Here is a 21,756-nt window from a genome sequence, read left to right as displayed (position 1 = left end):
ATTAGATGGCTGTACTGTGCGTACATGGTTGCAACCACCCCTGTGACGTACCCATTGGTTATCTCTATGGTAACTAAATGTTGATTCCACAACCGTGTTACCTTAATTATGTCACAAGCTCTGTTTAAAATTACTATTGCAGCCTTACAGTCATTTCTGCCTGTTATTGAAGTAACATGTTTCGGTAGGCATATTAGTTCCCCATTTCCATTATAAGGTTCTTGTAAGCTCATGATGTCTGCCGGAAAATCTTGTGCTATTGTAGGGATTTCCGCGCTATCTGCCGTACTGTTTTTGGTATAATGTTGTAGGATATTCATTTTTTGTCTATCCGTTCTGAGTGTTATACGTGTACAAAGCATTTGCTGCCTGTCTGTTAGTAACCGAAATATGTTCGTCCGTGTGCTGTTACATGATCTGTATACATTTCGTCCAATTCGAATGATTCCGACCTGTGTAGGCAGACCTGAAGCATGAGATCAAGCAGCGGCTCTGCTGATGTAGAAACATGCTCTGTCCTTAGGATGATTCTGTCTGGAAAACGGCGAGAATCACCCTATGGATGGCACAATCTAAGTAGCATTCGCTGCGCTGTCCGCAGTATCTCTTTTTTCTCTAGCCTCCTTAAAAGTAAGTTAAATTCTAAGTTCTCGTAATTAAATGTAGCTGGCTTCTTGTTGATGCTGGTTTCTGTTGCGGTTTCTGCTGCGATACTAGATGGGTTGTGGTTCGGTGTTGGCCGTTGATTAGGAGAAATTTGAAGGTCTCTTTGGGGCATCACACGGTTAAACTTCATTTTGTCATAAGCTTCTTCAGTGCTTTTTGCTTTCACATGTTTTTCATTGATGTTGGTGGTGCTTGCTGGTGTGGTGTCAGAAATGGTGCTGGTTTGTGCTGGACTGACTGTATGTGCTATGGTGCCGTTGTTGATGTTTGGAGTGATGGTTGTTTCTAGATTGACGTTGCCGTCGTTGCAAATGTCACATGTGTCTCCGTCAAATTTGTCCTCATCTAATTTGTCTACTTTTATAAGTCTGGGTTCGGTAGTTCTCGGTTATGTACTGGTTTGTGACCTGATTGTTTCGAATTATATTGATTCAAGCACTACATATCTGTCTATTCCTTGTTTCTTTTGTCTGGAATGGAGGATGACTCTCGAGACACATTTTACTGGTTTGATGTATTGTTCAAATTTACGTGTGTCGTAGGGTTTTCCATGTGATGATGATTCCGCTTTGTGTGGGTCTTGGTGTGTGTGATGTGACGTACTTCGCTTGGATGAAACTGAGAATTAGTATATCGGTTTTGCTTGTACATTTTCCTGTGTGCAATAACTGTAAGCTCATCTTCCAATTTATCTATCCCCTCGTTAATGTTACACTACTGGCCATTAAAATTGCTACACCACGAAGATGAGCTACAGACGCGAAATTTAACCGACAGGAAGAAGATGCTGTGATATGAAAATGATTAGCTTTTCAGAGCATTCACACAAGGTTGGCGCCGGTGGCGACACCTACAACGTGCTGACATGAGGAAAGTTTCCAACCGATTTCTCATACACAAACAGCAGTTGGCCGACGTTGCGTGCTGAAACATTGTTGTGATGCCTCGTGTAAGGAGGAGAAAAGCGTGCCATCACGTTTCCGACTTTGATAAAGGTCGGATTATAGCCTATCGCGATTGTGGTTTATCGTATCGCGACATGGCTGCTCGCGTTGGTCGACATCCAATGACTGTTAGCAGAATATGGAATCGGTGGGTTCAGGAGGGTAATACGGAACGCCGTGCTGGATCTCAACGGCCTCGTATCACTAGCAGTCTAGATCACAGGCATCTTATCCGCATGGCAGTAACGGATCGTGCAGCCACGTCTCGATCCCTGAGTCAACAGGTGGGGACGTTTGCAAGACATCAACCATCTGCACGAACAGTTCGACGACGTTTGCAGCACGGCACGTTCCATCGTACATTTCTATCGGCGGCTGCCGTGCGGTGGTCATTTACGACGGACAGCCTCGAACATGTTCCGGTTGTGGCAAAGAAGGCCACGTCCGTAATGAATGCCTGCAACGCCGCATCACACAACTAAGGCCCGACGATACGAACACCGACAGAACCACGCCCACCCTTCCAGTCACCTATGCGGCGACACTGCACGTCCAGCCTTCACAAGGCGCCGTTCATGAGCGTCTCTCTGGTCCGATACACCCGGAGGCGTCCCAGCACCTTGACACCGGCGATGCCGCCCGTGAACATGTCCAACAGCCGGACACACCCACGTTAGAAGATCACAAGGATACCAATGAGAGTGTTCTGGAGAATGAAGACCGCATCATAGCACCCGCGGCTTTTGTTCCGGAACGACGTGAATCTCTTCCTTCCTCCGACACCGAAACTCATTGCCGAAAGCAGAAGTCGCCCAAACGACGAAAAAAACACCGCAAGACATCAGACTCGACCATTGAGCCCCCTCCGCAGGACGAAGAGATGCCACATCACTCCTCTGCCACGGAGACGCCATTGAGTCCCCTCCGCAGGACGAAGAGATGCCACATCACTCCTCTGCCACGGAGACGCGTCATCCACAAGACGGTGAACCGTCCAACAGAGATCGTGCGCAAGCCCCGTGCCCAGAAGCCTTGGAACATAGCACGCCTGTTGTCACCGACGCCATTGAGCCGACTCGGCCAGCGCTGCCACCTCTCGCCGATGTCAAACCTGTCGGACACCTTTCATGGGCGGATGACACGGATTTCCCACCTCCATCTGATGCGGAAATGAGATCTGTTTCTCCGTTAGACCAAACCTAAAATGGGGGAAGTTTCGACGGCGACTCCTGCGACTTCTATGGACTTCCAGCATTCACCACAACGGTCTTCACCAACTACGAACCTATCGGCAGCACGGATCTCCCATCAGGCGTACCGAATAGCTACTATCAATACTAATAATATCGGCTCCCACGCTAAACTTCAACTGCTCCGTGACACGCTAAGAGCAGCGGACATCGACATCGCCCTGTTACAAGAACTGAGGACAGCGACTTGGACTGGGTGTTATGGATATGAGACGCACGCCGCCCCTGCGGCTATGGAACACACAGGCGCAGCCATCCTCCTCCGAGAAGGAATTGCAGTTTCCGATGTCGCATACCTCCCAACAGCGCGAGGGGTGGCCATAACAGTTGAAGGACTCAAAATCATAAATCTCTACGCCCCATCGGGCACTGATAAACGGAGGGATCGCTCCCAGTTCTACGCAGAAGGTATCACGCCTTTATTCCTCGGTCGATACGATCATTTCATCGCAGGTGGAGATTTCAACTGTGTTCTCGAGCGCACAGACCAATACCCCCATTTCACCACATGTCCCGAACTTCGTTTCCTTGTCCGCCGCCTTCGTCTCCTCGACACTTGGCGAGTGGTACACGGCGACCGCCCGGGGTATACACACATCACGAGCCACTCCGCCAGCCGACTTGATAGAATATACATCTCTAACGCTCTAAAATCAGTTCTCCTCGACGCGGAACGTTGGCCGTCTGCCTTTTCGGATCATGACATCTATATCTGTACCATGAACGTACGTCGACAATCCATATGGCGCTGTGCAGGACCTTGGAAACTCAATGTCGCGCTACTGCGGGACCCTGAATGTCGACAACAGGTCACCGACACGTGGCACACCTGTGTTCAACGCATTATGCGTTACGAGACCACACTGCAGTGGTGGTTGCTGTGCGCCAAACCGGCCATCCGACGCACATTGACACACTATGGCAGAGCCAAAGCCAGGTGGAATCACCATACAACTGATTTCTACTATAGCGCTCTACGTGAACTCATGGGTCATCCTCCATCCCCGGATCGCCTCAAAGAAGCTCAACGCATCAAGGCAAAGATTTTATCCTTGACCAGATGCCGTCTAGAGGGAGCCATTGTCCGAGCCCGCAGCCAAGACGGGATTAACGGTGAAGAACCTTCTATGCATCATATTGTTCAAAACGTTCGTCGACGCCGACAGGCTTTAATGACAACTTTAGACTTACCTGATGGACGACGGCTGACTTCGCAAGCTACCATTGCGGATGCATTCACAACGCACTATAGACTTTTCTATCGAGAAGTACCTGCCGGTGCAGAGGCCACTGCTGAGGTTGCCCAGGAGACACTTGGTACTCTAAACGCAGCAGCTGCAACCCTCCTGACTGCTGAAGTGACCGCCGACGACGTCCAAGGCGCTGTGGCCAAGGGGTCTCTGAATCGATCTCCCGGCCCGGATGGTTTACCTCTCGAATTTTACAGAACCTTCCAAGATTTGATGATGCCACGATGGAGGGACATGTACTGGGAACTTTTGTCCGGCGCGGCGAACCCGCCACCAATGTTCATGGAAGGCATACTTGTACCAGTCCCGAAACCCGCAGGAGGAACACGACTCGACAGTTATCGGCCGATCACGTTACTCAATTCGGACTTCAAGATTTTCACACGCCTTCTAGCAGTGCGACTCAAACGTGTCTTACGGGACATTGTTTCCCACGAACAAATATCCTTAGGCGGCTATCGTAATATACAGACAGCCCTCAGTGAATATCGAGATGTGATCGCTGTGGCAACACACTCGCGACTGCCAGGCGGCTTTAATCTCCGTCGACTTCAAACAAGCGTTTGACCGCGTCAATCATGAATTCCTCAACGCAGTGATGGACCGAATGGCAATTCCCCCGACGTTCACGCAAGTGATTATGCGGCTCCTTCGTGGCGCAACGTCCAGACTTCTCGTCAACGGCAGACTTACAGAACCTATACGGATTGAACGCTCAGTACGGCAGGGTTGCCCTTTGTCGACGGTGCTTTATGCCATTGCGATGGAACCACTCATTTGCGGATTACGGCGACGTTTGACAGGTATTCCACTCCGGGATCATATGTTCCGCTGCCGAGCTTACGCGGACGACTTGGCCCTCGTCGTACGTTCAGCGGCTGACGTACAAGCTGCGACGCAGTGGATTACCCGTTACAGTGCAGGGGCAGGGAGCGCTATGAACGTGGCAAAATCATGCGCCATGAAGATCGGCCGCGGCCTTCCCGCAGACAGCGTAGTTCCATTTCAACTGGCGGACACCCTTCGTTGTCTCGGATTGGTGTACACGCGAGACATTCGCCGCACCTCGGCGATCAATTTTTGGGCGCTGCTGCAACGCATTCGGGCCAACATACAAAATCACATACTACGCCCGCTGAATATGTGCCAGAGAGTCACCTTCGTCAATACCCATCTGGCAGCTCGGATACCCCATATAGCGCAGATTCTGCCCATCACTGCGACAATGGCGGCCAGGTTACAGGCGGCATTCGGCTATTTCATTTGTTCTGGACACATCTTTAAAGTCCAGTATGAAGCTCTCACCTTACCGAAGCGGGATGGTGGCCTCGATCTGGTTAATGTGAGAGCCAGGACTACGGCACTTTACACCAATACTATGCTCCGGTTATGGAAAAGCCAAACTGCTAGTTTTACTGGAATGTTGACCACCGAGCTCGCGCCTGTTTCGAGACGCCCACCGACGTCTTTGGCACACATCCCACCTCCGATGTCACATATCGGCCGTTTCCTTTTGGAGTACAGCTACATATGCACCGAGCTCCCCAGGACCAGGAAGACGACCACCCGCGACATCTACCGCCTTCTCCGAAAGTCTCCACCCCGCAACCCCGTCGAAACACGTCACCCCCAGGTTTCATGGCCTACAGTTTGGAAAACGATCCACCAACCATATCACACCACTGACACCACCTCTATGTGGTACCTTCTCGTCAACGGCAAGTATACTACAAGACAGAAACTGCATCGCATCGCACTGGTGGACTCACCCCTGTGCCACAAGTGCAATGTCGAAGATACAGATTTACATCGTTTTGAGTGTGGGCCAGCAGCAGCTGTCTGGACCCTCGTACAGAAGATTGTGGCTTTCTACCTCCGAGTACCACCACATAACGTTTCTCCCACTGTGATGATATATCCCGACACGACCTACCTTCCATCGGCTAAGTGGCACGCCATCACATGGATCGGTGGCATGGCTGTCAACTACCTCTTCCGGGACGACATCGTCGATCCGGCGGACTTTTGGACACGCCTCCAAGTACATCACCACACCCTTCGCCGGCATCGACACTATCGGACCACTTTCGCGAACTACTTACAGAGCATTTTCACCAACCCGCCTCAAAGCTGGAATCTCAACGAACCGTGCCAGCCAAGACTGGCCGAACCCACGTTCCCCTTCAATGGTCAATGATAGAATGCATTTTGTTCTGCTGGCGCGCCAAAGTGGAGCATGGCGCGGAAAGTTTCCTATTTTATTTCACTTCTCTTTTCTCCTCCTCTTCTAAGTTTTTTTTATCCTTACACATGTTTATCCTTTTCACACATAGCTCTCTATCTGCAGCCTATTTGTTTTCTTTCTCTTGTGCTCCCAAAAAAAAAAAAAATGCTGTTGATGGTGAGACTGTATACTCATTTATGTTCAAAAAAATATAAATACAAAAGAAGGCCGTTGCGGAAATATAGGTACCTTTTATGTTTTACGTTTCCAAAGGATATTGTGTTATTTTATGAAGAATATCGTCTTTTATTTTCGTACCCAAGAGGTTTTTATTTGTTTTCTTAAAAAAATAGTAGAGCACTTAAAAATCAGTCCGTAGAGCACTTGCCCGCGAAAAAAAAATAAATAAAAAAACGTCGGTAGAGCACTTACCCGCAAAGAAAAGTTGATAGAGCACTTGCCCGCGAAAAAAAAAGAAAAAGAAATCCTGTCTCCGGCCATCCTGATTTAGGATTTCCGTGATTTCCCTAAATCGTTTCAGGCAAATGCCGGGATGGTTCATTTTAAAGGGCACGGCCGATTTCCTTCCCAATCCTTCCCTAATCCGAGCTTGCGCTCCGTCTCTAATGACCTCGTTGTCGACGGGACGTTAAACACTAACCACCACCAACCACCACATTAACGACGAATCTGGGTGCACGAATGGCAAAATGTCATTTTTTTGGATGAATCCAGGTTCTGTTTACAGTATCATGATGGTCGCATCCGTGTTTGGCGACATAACGGTGAACGCACATTGGAAGCGTGTATTCGTTATCGCCATACTGGCGTATCACCCGGTGTGATGATATGGGGTACCATTGGTTACACGTCTGGGTCACCTCTTGTTCGCATTGACGGCACTTTGAACAGTGGAGGTTACATTTCAGATGTGTTACCCGTGGCTCTACCCTTCATTCGATCCCTGCGAAACCCTACATTTCCGCAGGATAATGCACGACCGCATGTTGCAGGTCCGGTACGGGCCTTCCTGGATACAGAAAATGTTCCACTGCTCCCCTGGCCAGCACATTCTCCAGATCTCTCACCAATTGAAAACGTCTGGTCAATGGTGGCCCAGCAACTGGCTCGTCACTACTCGTGATGAACTGTGGTATCGTGTTGAAGCTGCATGGGCAGCTGTACCTGTACACGCCATCCAAGCTCTGTTTGACTCAATGCCCAGGTGTATCAAGGCCGTTATTACGGCCAGAGGTGGTTGTTCTGGGTACTGATTTCTCAGGATCTATGCACCAAAACTGCGTGAAAATGTAATCACATGTCACTTCTAGTATATTATATTTGACCAATGAATACCCGTTTTTCATCTGAATTTCTTCTAGGTGTAGCAATTTTAATGGCCAGTAGTTTATTTGGAAGTTTATCCAATGGTGTAACTGTCTTTTGATTTGCGTTGCCACCTCATTGTGGAGACACATCAGTAACCCTGCACCTGCTTCTCCACTTTCCACACCCTGCTGCCTTGGCCCACCAGGCTGACTGGCAATACTTAGACGCCACCAGCCACGGCTGCCCCAAACAGAGTATATGGCTACCAGTATAAGGCTACCTCGCGCTGCAGGCACCACCTACTAAATTCTGATAGGCTTTCTGAATTAAAACTGAAATATATCCACTATGTGTACATTGATCGTTATGCTATCTTCATCAGTCATAGTTGTATATAATACTGCATCAGTTAACATGTTTTCCAGCTCATATTTTTCTTAATTGTTATCCTTAATTGTTTAATTCGTTTGGTTGTTAACTTGAGAATGTTGAGAGTGTGTAGTGTTATGACAGCACACTGTCACATCTCAGGCTCAATACACACCTTGCTTCATTAAAAACCAAGGAAAAGTTGTGCCTTGTCGACCCACACTACATGCCTCCAGTCATACGCTATTCAGATTTCTTGTGTTTCAGCCCATTGAAACCGTGGAGCATTTCGTACTGCTATGAGGAACGAATTGGTTTTCCTCTTAGTTTTCTGCCTAACCACACCCTTGGTAATCGCCACATATTCGGATATTATCAGCCAAATATTTGCGACAATTTCACTCAGCGCAGATTAATTTTTACTCTGAGGTTCTCACCAATCCAAAAGCTCTGGAATTCCGACGTAATATGAAAAAACACCTTAGCGTTTGTGACAATCCATAATACAGATACCATCGCTGCTTGTTCCACTAGCACCATCCGCTTTTTAATCAGACTGCAGTTACGAAACCGAAGAATTTTATTATTGCGTAATGCACTCTTATATGTAAATAACATTGAATACTGCAGAACTCACATGTATTATATTAATGAGGAAGTCCCAGAATCTGTTACAAATGCATATACGAACATGAAAATATTACCGTGTAGCAAGACGTCACCTTAGTTCCATCGATTCTGTAACACAGTGCCGCTATTCATTATACTATAGCGAGCTCAGACAACTTGAGATGTATCATCTCACACTGTTCTGAAGACTTTTACCATCAATATATCATTAACTAACATTTAATTGTAACTAGCCGTACCAAGAGTGACGTGTTTGTGATAAATATCCAACCGGCCGTTGCCCTGAAACGGCATACTGTCATCACACGAAACTTCTTGTACGAAAACAATAAAACATGACGAAATACAATGTGCATCCTGTCTGCTACAGAGTTTTGTCGTAGCATTGAGTTGCACTCTGACGTTGTGAACGTTATCCGATCAGAAAACCAAATTCATTTGCATCGTCAAGATGCAGTACGTTCGCCTGCTCACTCATTTAAAGTCTTCTCCAGTTGGCTGACTAAGGCGTCAGCTTCAAAATGTCTCTTGCAGCTCTTAACTCAGATTGTTCATTAAAGGGCCCTGTCAACCCTGGAAGGTACATAAGAATGAGGACTTCCTGAAGGTCTAATTGGCAATGTGAGTTTGAAAATTAATACAGTTACATTAAATGAAATGTGTTCTCTTCAATAGGTTATCGGATTTTCTCTTTCAGATTAATTCCACAGATTTTAAGGAGGGTGTACTACAGGGCACAGAACAAGAGAAAAATCAAGACCACAATTTTATTCACAAATAATTACGAAAGCTGTTGTAAACATCAACATTACCACCATCATCGTCATCATTATCACCATCATCGTCATCAGCATCACCACCATATCGACTGTTGGTCGCCTCTGCATTATTCCACTAGTTCTGCTTGTCACCTACATACATAAATGCTGCTCCACGTTTTCTAAAGTTTCCTAACCTCAGCTAGATTGCCTTTGTCTTTTCTTATGTCCTGGAAATTAGAAAGAATTTGCTTGTTCCACCTACCGTCTACATGTCGCACCTACTTCCATTTCATACTGTAATAATTACATATTTCATTCCAGACTGTCCTCTGGTCGGTTTGTTTGTTTCTACGTACACTCCTGGAAATTGAAATAAGAACACCGTGAATTCATTGTCCCAGGAAGGGAAAACTTTATTGACACATTCCTGGGGTCAGATACATCACATGATCACACTGACAGAACCACAGGCACATAGACACAGGCAACAGAGCATGCACAATGTCGGCACTAGTACAGTGTATATCCACCTTTCGCAGCAATGCAGGCTGCTATTCTCCCATGGAGACGATCGTAGAGATGCTGGATGTAGTCCTGTGGAACGGCTTGCCATGCCATTTCCACCTGGCGCCTCAGTTGGACCAGCGTTCGTGCTGGACGTGCAGACCGCGTGAGACGACGCTCCATCCAGTCCCAAACATGCTCAATGGGGGACAGATCCGGAGATCTTGCTGGCCAGGGTAGTTGACTTACACCTTCTAGAGCACGTTGGGTGGCACGGGATACATGCGGACGTGCATTGTCCTGTTGGAACAGCAAGTTCCCTTGCCGGTCTAGGAATGGTAGAACGATGGGTTCGATGACGGTTTGGATGTACCGTGCACTATTCAGTGTCCCCTCGACGATCACCAGTGGTGTACGGCCAGTGTAGGAGATCGCTCCCCACACCATGATGCCGGGTGTTGGCCCTGTGTGCCTCGGTCGTATGCAGTCCTGATTGTGGCGCTCACCTGCACGGCGCCAAACACGCATACGACCATCATTGGCACCAAGGCAGAAGCGACTCTCATCGCTGAAGACGACACGTCTCCATTCGTCCCTCCATTCACGCCTGTCGCGACACCACTGTAGGCGGGCTGCACGATGTTGGGGCGTGAGCGGAAGACGGCCTAACGGTGTGCGGGACCGTAGCCCAGCTTCATGGAGACGGTTGCGAATGGTCCTCGCCGATACCCCAGGAGCAACAGTGTCCCTAATTTGCTGGGAAGTGGCGGTGCGGTCCCCTACGGCACTGCGTAGGATCCTACGGTCTTGGCGTGCATCCGTGCGTCGCTGCGGTCCGGTCCCAGGTCGACGGGCACGTGCACCTTCCGCCGACCACTGGCGACAACATCGATGTACTGTGGAGACCTCACGCCCCACGTGTTGAGCAATTCGGCGGTACGTCCACCCGGCCTCCCGCATGCCCACTATACGCCCTCGCTCAAAGTCCGTCAACTGCACATACGGTTCACGTCCACGCTGTCGCGGCATGCTACCAGTGTTAAAGACTGCGATGGAGCTCCGTATGCCACGCCAAACTGGCTGACACTGACGGCGGCGGTGCACAAATGCTGCGCAGCTAGCGCCATTCGACGGCCAACACCGCGGGTCCTGGTGTGTCCGCTGTGCCGTGCGTGTGATCATTGCTTGTACAGCCCTCTCGCAGTGTCCGGAGCAAGTATGGTGGGTCTGACACACCGGTGTCAATGTGTTCTTTTTTCCATTTCCAGGAGTGTATTTCTTACAAATTCCCAACACCCATCTCTTCACTGCTCGCTTGTCAAGCCTGGGTTTTTGAAAGGCCTTCATGTCCATGTCCACGTACGACTGCCACAAGTAAGACGTTGGTAATTATGAGAATAGATACAGCGTAAAATACCTAATTTTATTCTTAGGCCGTTGCAGCTAAGCTTTTTTAAAAGAACGGCGTTTACTTGTACTGATTGTATTCCTACAATTAAGAAGTGCAGAAGTCGAATGTTACATACAGGCCACGTTGTGCAGTGTAATATACATTTCTTTTACTTCAGCAAAGAACTTCATCGATGGGCTAGTAGAAGTTGGCGGCCAAGAAATCCTTGAGGCTCTCTTTTATTAGGAACTATAGTCTTTAATGGTTTCTGACAAGTTATTGACAAACTATTGTATTTTCGAAAAAGATCATTTTCGTAGAAAAAATACTACATTTCTTACATAGACTCTTTTAATTAGACAGGATAATCCAAAATTCCTATACAAGCTTCTGGGGGTTTCAGAGGGGAGCCATGACCGCAAATGCACCGTTTAGACATAGAACCAACTCCAAGGTCAGGTCACTTTCAAGTCTCCCACTTCACGGTACGTACACAAGCTGAGAAGAGGACTCCGGCGTCAGTCCCCTTGTAGTTATAATGTTACGCAACACTTCCGTCTGCCTACAGCAACGGCTGCGAAAAAATGGTAAGTTTGAAACTAGAAGGGTTGACTGTGGTGCTCCAAGGATGTGCAACACTCAGCGACCTTGAACAGGACGTCATATTGTCTCCATTATGTGCATACCGTGAAGTGGGAAACTTTTAAGTGATCCGATACTCAAACTAATTTTATATCAAAATAGACATGGGATCATATCAAAACTTCATCTACTGAGGCGCGTCTACAGCGCTTAGAAGCCCGTAATAGGAATTTTTAATCACCGGTAGATAAAATATCACTCTCCAAGCATCGTACGTTTTGCAGTTCGGCAAGTGAAGCTTCATTTATTCTGTTCTTACGACCTGGAGAGCTGGGCTCAGATTTTACTTCACTTTTACTGATTATCTGGCTTTATTGGATTTATAATTTATCACTGTCTTCTATTGTTAATGAAATCTGGAAAATCTTGCTGATAGCTCCTGTCTTACTTTTTATTTAACCTTTAATTTCTTCCTTTGAAGTCCTCTATGAGAATTTTTTCAATAAATACACTAATTAATTGTCCCATAGTTTGTATCAAACAAATTTTCACTTTTTCCCTAACGATTGAGGTTTCTATGGCAGATTGATCCTGATAAGATATACATAGGTGTTTACCTTCATTCTAAAGTATTCATCAACATAAGCTGATTCTTATTTCTGCACTCTCTATACCGAGGGTTCAGTTTTACAAAGGCAAGTGCGAACGTTTCGATTTCATTTATTTAATTAATCAAAACATTAAGCAACGTTTTGAATTCGCATTACTAGCGCTTCTCAATAAATATCGATGCCTTACTGCATAGTCAAAACTTCGAAAATAAATTCTCGTTTAGATTAGCTTCCTGCTCTCTTTAGTAGTAGGGTGAAGTAGCAGAATGCATACACAGATTGCAGTTGGAAGGAAAGAAACATTCCGTCACTGGTATGAAACTCTCAACTGGTGAAATGAAAGACCATTCAGTATGATAGATTTTGCTATCATGGAATGTGTGTGTGTACTGCTTAGGACATCTATAAGGAAAAGTTGTGTGAGTATGGAACTGACAGCACCCAATAGAACCCATGCCTCCTCAACGCCAGAACGAAAGATGGCGTAATTCAACATGGTGGTAGCAGGAATTTCAAAAAAAGCAGGAATGTTAAGCCCAGTTGTGCTCGCAGCTATCACAATCCAAATTGGTGCCATGTTCAAAAGCATTCAAAGGCTTTGAATTGTGCAAACTGATGCCCTGTTCTAACATATCTAAAAAACCTGAATTATTTATCAAAAAATATGTAAAGATAGTAACAATATTGGTGTAACTTACAGTATCTGCACATTTACAATGTATTACTTATCAAAAATAAATAATTTTCATCAGCAATAAACACACACAAAGTTTATTCCAAGTCTAAAATATCTTCTAAAAGATGTAAAGAGTGTGACTTACATTATTTCCATGTCTAAAAGGTCTGTATTATTTAACAACGATATGTGATCTGCATCAGCAATATACACAATGTTTACTACATCTAGTGTCACAATGTTTTCCCACATCTAAAATTCTGTAATATTTATCAAAGATACGTAAGCTTCATCAGGCACATAAACAAAATCCTTATGTCATATGTCAGAATGTTATTTCAACATCTAAAATGTCTGCATTATTTATCCAAACTATGTAAAGGTACTGATAATAGTGGTGTAGCAATATTTTCATGTCTAAACTGTCATATTATTTGTCAAAATTATGTAATCTACCTAAGCGACACACACACACAACTTTAACGTCAATATTATTGCCACATCTAAAATGTCTGCCAAAAACATGTAAAGATATTGGCAATACTGGCGTAACTTGCAGTATTTCCACATCTAAAACGTATGTGTCATTTATCAAAAATACATACACTTCAACAACAACATGCACACAATGATATTTCCATGTCCAAAATGTCTCTCAAAAATATATAAAGATACTACAACACTGGTGTAACTTACACTATTGCTATGACTAAAATGTTTGTGTTGTTGTTGTTGTGGTCTTCAGTCCTGAGACTGGTTTGATGCTGCTCTCCATACTACTCTATCCTATGCAAGCTTCTTCATCTCACAGTACCTACTGCAACCTACATCCTTCTCAATCTGCTTGGTGTATTCATCTCTTGGTCTCCCTCTACGATTTTTACCCTCCACGCTGCCCTCCAATACTAAATTGGTGATCCCTTGAACATGTCCGACCAACCAATCCCTTCTTCTAGTCAAGTTGTGCCACAAACTTCTCTTCTCTCCAATCCTATTCAATACCTCCTCATTAGTTACGTGATCCACCCATCTAATCTTCAGCATTCTTCTGTAGCACCACATTTCGAAAGCTTCTATTCTCTTCTTGTCCAAACTGTTTATTGTCCATGTTTCACTTCCACACATAGCAATGTTTGTGTATTATTTATCAAAGTACAGGTGACACTACTCATGAAACCTAGAGATTAACCTGCACTTAGCAACAAGCCAACTTTGATCTTTGTACCAAATTTTATCATTATAGCAGACGTGGTGCAAGGCAGAATGGAGCTCTAAATTAAATATTCCCACTTCTAAATGGTTTATATTGTTGTTCTATAACTGTACAAATACTCATCGCCTGAAAAAATACTATTTTAAGCAGGGAGAAGATAAAGCATCATTTTTTTACAATAGAAAAATATAACTGACGTTATTGACTGGTTAATACAGCTTCTTTTGTTGTTGACCTACCTGTGGTTGAGTTCCACTGGTGCACAAAAACATGCATCCAAGAAAATCTGTGACATTTACTGATTGGAATCATCATGTTGAAGCTCTCTAAAAAACGTCTCTGGACCATATTTCCACTACTAGCTTGTTCATCCACTGTCACACTTTATGACACTTTGCTACAACAAAACATACTAAAAACGATGCATTTTTGCGAGATCTCTAATATATTGCTTCAGTTGAAGTACGTATTTTTGTAACATTCAAATGTGAATTCAAAATGTACTATATACGTTGTGTTAGTCTCATAAACACTGCTTGGTCAATGGCACTGATGGACAAGATCCCACACAGATATCTGATTATAAACGAAAAATATATCTTTGCACCAAAATAAAATTTTCTTTGTTATTTACCACAATATGTAAATATTTCGTCTATAACTTTGCAAAACACATGTGACAGTACTGTTGTAATTTAATTGTTGTGTAAAGCAAAAAAATTACACCTGGCCCAAATATTGGCTGCATTTGGCAATTACCAAAGTTTGATCACTGTATCATATTTGAAAAGAAACCAAAATTTGTCTGTAGTGTTTATCAAAATACGTAAAAGCTGTTCTATATCAATACAAAACACACATGATGCTGCTGATCTAATTACAGGTGAAAGTAGAGTTGTTGACAAGAATAGTTCGATCTTTTTACCACATTTTAAGTAACAACTAGCCCTCACGGAAACAAATTTCTCCATATGTCTGCATTGTTCATTAGGTTACAGATATATATCAAACAAAATTGTAATAGATGACTATTTTATATTTTTTTACAGATGAGCATCAAACAAATTTGCAACAAATTTCCTACATGTAATGATTTAAGATAACCTTGAAACAAAATTGTAACTAAATACCTATATATTATATTTAGTTACATACAAGCAAGTAGCGTCATTACAAGGAAATGTTTTTAAAGCTAGTCATGTAATACAAAGACATCTGGAAATATGAGTATATACTTAATGTAAGTTCAGTAATGGGTAAATTAAATGGCAGTTTTTGATTCATTGGTTGGATGTTGGGGAGATGAGGATTGAGTATAATGTAGGTCGCTTAAAAAAGAAAGAAAACATAGTATCAAACTTTCTGGAATATAGCTCAAACGTGCTACAACTAATTCAGGTCAGACTAACGGAAAACCCAGTGCATACAAACCTGGTTAGTACACATGATTACAGTCTTTTTCGAAGGGCAATATTTTTCCAATGTTCTTCAGATACCTACTTGTAGTCAATGCAGACAGTATGAAGATAAACCACAATAATTACGTCCCATGGCAGCATATGAGAAATTCTTCTCATCGGGTTGCACCTGCAATAGGCTGAGGACATTAACTATAATACTCCACAATTCAGTTATTAACATTTTAGAGACATCCTGTTTTCAATACCCACACAAGCATTGTAGGGGTCCCTACCAGAAACCTGTTCTTCTCACAGATTGATTGTGGTTTTATAGACTAGATAAGAAAACGAAAGTCCTCAACACTTTTCATTGAATAAATACAGTGTGATACGTCTCTGGGAATTGAGTACAATTAGAAATCCGATATTCCAGTCTAGTTTTGTATAGACAAAGGAAAACGATCATATTTTCAAAATATTTTAGAAATGTCTGTAACATTTGACGATAGTGGTATGTCAAAAATAACAGACCTTTGAGTAAGTAGGTAAGAGACACTTTGAAACTGGTGTATTTCACTACTAAAATATTTACGGTATGTTTCAGTAATCTTGCTGCGCATTAGACATGATATTCAATGGAGTGTGAAGTTTTCTCTATCAGAGATTCCATAAATTTTTAAATGGATTCACGTGTCTCTGTAGCTGGTGTATATGTAACAAATTTATTTTCAGTGCATCATAGTGCCATGCATAATCATGCACTTGGCAAAAATGCATGCTGAAAGTTTAAGAAGATTTTCAAGAAGCTCAATTACTACTGACCAAATCGTGTTTCTTTAATTTTTTATTTATTTATTTATTTATTAGTAGTATGAGCCAGCGTATGTCGAGTGCTGCTTAAAGACAATAAAGGCCGAGGGGACTGCGTATCACGGCCAAAAGAAGAAGATTAGGATTTAACATCCCAATGATAATAAAGTCATGAGAAGCAGAGAACAAGCTCGGAATGAATGAGATGTGGAACTAAATTGCTGGTGTCTTTCCAAACGCACAATCCCAGCATTCATCTCCATGGGTCTAGAGAGAAATCATGGAAAGCTCCAATCTGGATAAATGGGAAATGATATCCCGCTACCTCAGGATATAAGTTTAGCATTTGGAGAAAACAACATTCCATTTAAGGACAGGGTGACTGACTTATTATAAAGTTTTGTTTGTATTTGAAACAATCACTTTTTATGACACAATCGTAAGATGCTATGGGCGGCATTGGTTTAACAAATGTTCATGTGTTGAGTTTGACGACAAAACTTCTGAAGTCCAGCGTGTTAACCACTGCATCATCTCGTTAGTACTGCTAAGAGTCGCAGACGGAAATGGAAATGAGCGTTTGGCGTCATTGACCGGGAGGCTCCTTGCGGGACAGGTCCGGCCGCCTTGGTGCAGGTCTTATTACATTCGACGCCACATTGGGCGACCTGTGCGCCGGATGGGAATGAAATGATGATGAAGACAATACCCAGTCCCTGAGCGGAGAAAATCTCCGACCCAGTCGGGAAACGAAGTCGGGCCCGTAGGACGGCAATCCGTCACGCTGACCACTCAGCTATCGGGGTGGGCAGTCGCAGATGACAATAAGGAAAGTAAAGATGGTTTACAAATCTTAAACAGAATGAACAATGAGTGAGAATGAAGCAAAGATAAATGTCCTATCATCAGATCGCCATAAAAGTCTCCAGAATGAAATCGAATGGAGTGAAAGAAGACTCAGGAGAAAATGTGTAGCATCAAAATAATGAGAATAAATATGAGTAGACGGAATAAAAACGGCAGAATTAGAGAGGGTAATGGGAAAATGAAATTGGTGAGCATATTAAAGTAGTTCCTCTAAATATGCATTTGTGATGTCCTATTCATCAAATATGTTGAATAAGAAAATATCGCAAAGCACTGACAATTATCAATAAAAAAATTTATTAACAAACGTTGCTAAAATTGCACGACTAAAAAAAGAATGACTCCAAATTATGCAGACGTGGCGATATCGTATAACAGTGTGCCAGAAAAGTGCTTCCAACCTGCAATAATGTACTCCCCTGGCATAATGATTTGGTAAGTTCATTTTTATAATGCTGAACATTAGTGACTACTCTCAGCTTGTATATACATAGATAGTGTCAGAATTTTCATAAAAATTTTGAGTCTTTTCATATTTATGAATATTGTTACTGCGATAATCGAAGTCGGTAAAACAGTGTGCTGATTACAATACCGGATCAAAAGTTACGGGACACAGCTGTGTAGTGTAGAATTAACCACTAGGTGTCTCGAGAGGTGGACCAGCCAGTACAAAAGAAAGAAGGGGTATTGTGTTGTCACTGGAGAAGCAGTAACACAGTTCAGTGTTTAAAATGTGGATTTAAGTAATATATCTATCAGGGACAGGCCAAGTCGTCTGAAAGTGTCCAAGTCGACTGTTGCTAATGTGATTATGAAATGCAAACGCGAAGAAACAGATACAGCTAAAACAAGACCAGGCAGACCACATATACTGATGTACAAGGGCTGTCGAGCATTGCGGAAGGTGGTTGTAAGAACCACCGAAAGGAATCACTAGTGAGTTCCGGACTACTATCAGCAGTCCAGCTACCGCGATGAGGGTGCGCAGGGAGTGAAAATTAATGCGGTGCAGTGGTCGAGCAGTTCCTCATAAGCCACACATTTCTACAGTCAGTGTTAAGCGACACTTGAAGTGGTGTAAACAGCGATTTCATTAGCTAGTGGATGACCGGAAAGGAGTGATTTGCAGTGATGAATCGCGTTATACACTACGGGATGGAGGTATGTTTCGTGATTATTGCGATTAAGAAAACAATTAATAGTGATGGACATGAACACATTTTACAACATTGTGTACTACGTACAATAGGGGAACGGTTAGAAGACAACGATCGTATCACTATGAAATGGCCGGCCGTGGTGGCCAAGCGGTTAAAGGCGCTGCAGTCTGGAACCGCAAGACTGCTACGGTCGCAGGTTCGAATCCTGCCTCGGGCATGGATGTTTGTGATGTCCTTAGGTTAGTTAGGTTTAACTAGTTCTCAGTTCTAGGCGACTAATGACCTCAGCAGTTGAGTCCCATAGTGCTCAGAGCCATTTGAACCACTATGAAATGTCATCCTGTCGTAAATCAGAATCTCTCAGGCAATGTTTTGTGGACAACAACATTCGTGAAATGGCCTGTCCCGTCCAGGGTCCTGTCCAACGGGACACCTTTGGGAAGACTTCACTCCAGACTTCAGCGTCCAACATCATTATCTTTTGTAATTGAGGACGAATGGGCTGCCATTCCTCCGCAGACGTTCACACACCTCGCTGAAAATGTCTCCAGCGAAGATCAAGCCATCATGAAGGTGAAAGGTGAACTCATCCCATATTAATCTCGCTAATAGGTGTCCAGATACTTCTGATCAGAGTGTGCGTGTGATTTTTTCGGTTCATAAGCTTTTTCCGAAATTATGCGGGTGAGTTACGAGAATATAACACTTAAACGTAAAACTACGGAAGACATTTGAGAAAGTGAAAGAATTATAGTGTCTAAGAAGTAAGATGTCAGTAGTTGGCCGAAGCAGCTACACCGTTAGGATCCAGTGCGTAAATGGGAAACACGAAATATTGTTTTTTACGTTTATCTGTATTAAGTGTTAGTCTCAGTTATGGAAGCAAAACTGTCAATATATGACCGAAGGTTCAGTACTAATATCATAGAACTGTATGCTGCTTATAATTTCATGATATCTTATGTCTGATATCTATTTCTGACTGAAGTCCATCTCTAGGCTGTTCCATGCATTATAGTTTCAGTTATACGCACACATTCTGCCCCATACGGTGAAAAACAGAATCCTCATAGCATCACTTTGTTATCTGACTGTCTGTCCGTGTGTTAACATCACTTTTCTTCAGAACTGGTGGAGGTATCAAGTTGACGTTTATGTAAAATACTAAGGTCTATGGCCGGCCGAAGTGGCCGTGCGGTTAAAGGCGCTGCAGCCTGGAACCGCGAGACCGCTACGGTCGCAGATTCGAATCCTGCCTCGGGCATGGATGTTTGTGATGTCCTTAGGTTAGTTAGGTTTAACTAGTTCTAAGTTCTAGGGGACTAATGACCTCAGCAGTTGAGTCCCATAGTGCTCAGAACCATTTGAACCATTTGAACTAAGGTCTATGGTCCCTTGACGGTGTAAAAATTTTCAGCTTCTGAGTCAATGCAGTCAAAAGATTCGGCCATTCATGTTACATATTTTCATAGTCGCTTAGTCACTCATCAAAACCTGTAGATTAATTCTCTCTGTACATAGTTAAATTTGTACCGAACTCTTACAGCGTGATTCTTACTCAGTCTTGTCCGTTTTTTCATGTTGTCCATCCTCGTCCCATTAGTTCGTCTCTTCATTCTTCTTTCATCTTTTGGAATCAGGAAAAGCACTTCTAAGATCCCTTTTCACTTCATGTTCCGCCCATCCTCATTTTATTTTCATTAGCTACAATTTGACCTCTACTCCAGTCTGTTCATCGATCAATTTGTTTTTTCTCCTTTCCCTACTGTTAATTCCCAACTTGCATCTTTCCACTAATCGCTGAGTAATCGTTAGTTCTTGGGTGATCTTCGTATTGGTAGTCCACCTCTGACTGTCGTATGTAAAATTTTGTAATGTGCACTGATTTTAAAATTTTCCTTTTCAGATAAAATGGAATCTTCGTTTCTAAATCTGTGTTTAGTTTACTAAAAACAGTCCAGGCCATTTTCGCTTTTCTGGTTATTTATTTTTCTGTACTTCAAGTCTTGGGCTCTAACTGCTTCAAATAAAAAATTGCACTCATTGATTTTATGAAATCACTGCTAATTTGCACAATATTCTTTTTCATTGTGCTCATTGTGTGACTATAGTCTCATTACAGTTCAATTTTCCAATCTACTCCAAACTTGCGCTATTAATTTCTTGCTATCCTTGGTTCAAATGGTTCTGAGCACTATGGGACTTAACTTCTGAGGTCATCAGTCCCCTAGAACTTAGAACTACTTAAACCAAACTAACGTAAGGACATCACACACAGCCATGCCCGAGGCAGGATTCGAACCTGCGACCATAGCGGTCGCGCGGTTCTAGACTGGAGCGCCTAGAACCGCTCGGCCACCTCGGCCGGGTGCTATCCTTGTCTGGGTTTATATACGCTGTAGAGAACAGTACAACATTATCCCCTAGTAGATTCATTTATTGTGTCTCGATGCTGATGTAGTCAGTCATTTTTCTTAGTTTAATTCCTTCTCGTAGGAATAGGACAAATGTAACGCACAGGCTTCCAGTAAAGAAAAATATGAGAATTTTGTAGCTTATGACATGGCTCCAAATATTAAAACGTGACATATTTAATCTTGAGTTATTAATGCGTACAACATATTTTATTTTAGAATGAAATTTTTTCCTATTTTACTCTTATTTGTTTCTTCCTCAATAAACCGTCTTTTAATCAACTACCATTAGTTTCACCCTTCGTTCTGATTATATCTGTTCTCTTGATAACTTCCAAAGAAAGTTAACTATTCAACAAAATTTTGAGGTTAAGTCATATTCCTATAGATCATTCGCACATGTCGTTCATATTCAAACAAAATACATTAACTGTTTTCCAAAGTTTAACGATTACTTACTTTTGAATACATTATGGGAGAGGCAGTGATCAATGTCTTACAAATATTTACTATTAAAAACAGTCTTGATCACGATTTATTTATCAAGGTGACCGGTTTCGACCACTACTGTGGTCATCTTCAGACCACTGAGTAGGAACCTCTTTCCGTTGGAGAATCACTACTAGTGATTCTCCAACAGAAAGAGGTTCCTACTCAATGGTCTGAAGATGACCACAGTAGTGGTCGAAACCGGTCACCTTGA

Source organism: Schistocerca nitens, chromosome 4 (assembly GCF_023898315.1).
Source record: "Schistocerca nitens isolate TAMUIC-IGC-003100 chromosome 4, iqSchNite1.1, whole genome shotgun sequence".
Lineage (NCBI taxonomy): Eukaryota > Metazoa > Arthropoda > Insecta > Orthoptera > Acrididae > Schistocerca > Schistocerca nitens.
This window is presented reverse-complemented; position numbering follows the sequence as displayed.